Source organism: Alligator sinensis, unplaced genomic scaffold (genome assembly GCF_000455745.1).
Source record: "Alligator sinensis unplaced genomic scaffold, ASM45574v1 scaffold1175_1, whole genome shotgun sequence".
In the NCBI taxonomy this organism is placed as follows: Eukaryota; Metazoa; Chordata; order Crocodylia; family Alligatoridae; genus Alligator; species Alligator sinensis.
The window spans coordinates 114,864-118,404 of NW_005842762.1; positions in this window are offsets into that span (position 1 = coordinate 114,864).

Consider the following 3,541-nt stretch of genomic DNA (forward strand, 5'->3'; position numbering starts at 1 on the left):
GGAACAGAGCCTGGCAATTTTCCCTTACAGTTATAGGTGCCCTGCAGGGGTATAGATAGGGCCAGATTAACACATAAGCAAACTAGGCACATGCCTAGGGCCCTGAACTGCAGAGGGCCCCAGTCCTTCCCTTCATGGTGGTAGTGCAAATGGCCCAATCCACCTCCCTTCCCTTCCTGTCCCCTCCACCTGTGTCACCACTGCAGCAGCTGCTTCATAGCAGTAGCTCTGAGTCTCGTTTGCCATGGGCAAACCCCCATGCACTGGGGTGGGAAGCAAGGTCTCAACTGACCTGGGGCCCATAAGCTTGTTTGCCTAGAGCCCACTAAAGGGTTAATCCACCCCTGTGTATAGAAAGGCCAAGACGGACTGATCGGATTTGTAGGCTGGGTCGAGACCAGTAGGATTCAGGGAGGGACCCAGTGCAGGGTTTGATGAGATTGGGGCTCATATCTAAGGCCGGTCCACAGCCTCCCGCATTGAATTCTCAGTAAGAACATGGTGTGGGAGGTAAATAAATGAGGGAGGGTGACATCAGAGTGATAGCTGGGTAGAAGCTGCATGGCAACCAGGGGGCATAACAGCCACCCCTGTGACCACAAGTCTGCTACATCAGACTGATCCTTGACTACAGGGTCAGTGAGGACCTAGTCAGGGAACTTCTGGAGGGACTGGATGTATTTAAATCAGCAGGTCCTGACGATCTCCACCCCAGAGTGCTGAGGGAATTAGCAGGAGTCATTGCGGGACCCCTGGCACGGCTTTACGAGGACTCATGGTGCTCTGGTGTGGTGCCAGAGGACTGGAAAAGGGCCAATGTGGTTCCCATTTTTGAAAAAGGGAGGAAGGAGGACCCAGGAAATTATAGGCCACTTAGTCTTACCTCAGTCCTGGGTAAGCTTTTTGAGAGAATTACCCTGGTGCATGTCCGTGAGGGGCCAACAAGGGAGATTATGCTTAGGTGCAACCAACATGGGTTCATTAGAGGCAGGTCCTGTCAGACCAACCTGGTGGCCTTCTATGACCAGGACGCAGGTGTCACAGTGGACATAGTCTTTCTGGACTTTAAGAAGGCCTTCGACACTGTCTCTCACCCCATTCTCATTAAAAAACTAGGAGACTATGGCGTCGACACCTACACAGTCAAATGGGTCACTAGTTGGCTGGAGGGCCACACCCAGAGAGTGGTGGTGGACAGGTCTTATTCGACCTGGAGGGATGTGGGCAGTGGGGTTCCGCAGGGCTCAGTCCTTGGGCCCACACTGTTCAACATCACCAGCGACTTGGACGGTGGGGGGCTCCCTTCTCATCAGTGCAGAGGCAGAAAAGGATCTTGGAGTCATTATTGATGCCAAAATGCCAACAGTGTGGGGACGTGGTCAGGAAGGCCCACTGTACCTTGTCATGCGCCCACAGATGCATCTCAAGCAGATTCAAGGAGGTGATCCTCCCCCTCTATGTGACACTGGTCAGGCCGCAGTTCGAGTACTGTGTCCAGTTCTGGGCGCCGCACTTCAGGAGGGATGTGGACAACATGGAGAGGGTCCAGAGGAGGGCCACCTGCATGATCAGGAGTCAGCAGGGCAGGCCCTACGAGGAGAGGCTAAGGGATCTGAACCTGTTCAGCCTCCACAAGAGAAGGCTGAGGGGGATCTAGTGACCATTTACAGACTAGTCGGAGGGGACCAGCAGGTTTTGGGGGAGTCCCTGTTCCCCTGAGCACTACCAGGAGTGACTAGAAATAACGGTCACAAGCTGGCAGAGGGTAGATTCAGGCTAGATATCAGGAGGCACTACTTCACAGTCAGGGCAGCTAGTATCTGGAACCAACTTCCAAGCAAAGTGGTGCTGGCTTCTACCCTGGGGGGGGGCTTTAAAAGGAGGCTGGATGAACACCTTGCTGGGGGTGTTTGACCTTGGTACTCTTTCCTGCCATGGCAGGGGGTTGGACTTGATGATCTGCTCAGGTCCCTTCCGACCCTACCAACTATGAAACTATGAGATCCCTTCCAACACTCGATTTCTAATTGCTCCTTCTGGTAAGTCCAAAAGAGAGTGTTTGTCATGCTCATTGACTTCAATATCTTTGGAGACGAAGACTCACCTGATGGCAGCCATTAGCACCTTTTGGAACAGCAGGTCCAGACATATCTTGTTGACAAAAACTAACTGTGATACCCATATATGGGTATGACACTAACTGGTTACATTTCCTAATTGTTCTTAAGCCAGGCATGGCCTAGTATTCATCATTCCATAATTATATTGACTTTAAATTTCAACTGATTCCAAAAAAACAGACTAACTTTCCAAAATTCTTAAAAAAAAAAAAAAAAAAAAAAAAAAAAAGTCAAAACTGCTGGGAAAACCTACCTGATTATTCTCACTCACTGATATTGTAATTTAAAATATAGTTAAGAAGTACAAGATGTTCTTCAGGAAAGTCACAGGTCTAGTTTGTCAGATATTTTGGGTAGGGACCTGTTTTCTTACTTAGCTATAAAGCTCCCAGGAAGCTTATTTTTGCTATATAAATAGTGTGAAATAATTTTTTAATGAAGCATAACAAATTTATTATGATTGAGGTCAGTAAATGAGAAATAATGTGTTAAAATGAGGCTACAAGATAATTTAGGGACAGTAGACAGAAAGCAAGTACTTTAGTTAGAACCTGGGCTATAGCATGAAGGCAAATTCTCACATTCTTGCAAATAAAGCCATAAGAAATGTATGATCAGTTTTTCAGGGACTTCATCCCACTTTCCATCACCAAATGAAGTCCCTGAAAAAATTCACTGAATCACCGAATCAAATCACTGTCCCTTGAATCAGCCAAATCCAAATCCAAATCGAATGCTAGCTGTTTCACACAGGCCTACTAGATATATATAAAAATATAATTATGTTCCTATTCTACCAACAGGCTGTTCACATAGGCAATATATATATATGTAATACCCACATACACACACACACTTGGGTTGTATAGTGTGTGTGTGTGTGGGGGGGGGGGGGGGGGCAAGATGGCCCTTGTTGTTTTGGCCATGTGCTCAGCACATGGCAAGCTGGAGCCTGTATCTAGGCAAAATATATAAAAACCTCTGGTCTCATTAGCCAGAGGAAGCAGAGGATTTTTCAGGCAGATTGGTTGGGAGAAAGACTGAAGCATATCACTGCCTGACTGGACAAGGCCAGGGTGATGTCATGCAGAGGGATATAAGGTGAGCTAGGCTGGTTTGGGGAGGAGGAGAAGCTGCTAGGAGCCGCTGAAGAGTGAAGTCTCCTCCAAGGGAGACGGAATTTGCAGATAGCGAAAAGGGAAACTGAGGTAGAGGAGAGAGGGAGAATTGTCCTAGTCTCTGGGAACTCCTCTCTCCTCCTTTTTTTCCACCTTTTTTTTGACATTTTAATAGATTAATATTGGGGAAGAGTGTTGGTTCATTGGTTGGCTGGTCAGGAATTAGGCCTAGCATAAACAAGGTCGAAACCTTAGTTTCTGATCCTGCCAGCTTTGGGCCAGGGTTGAGATCTGCAAGTTCTG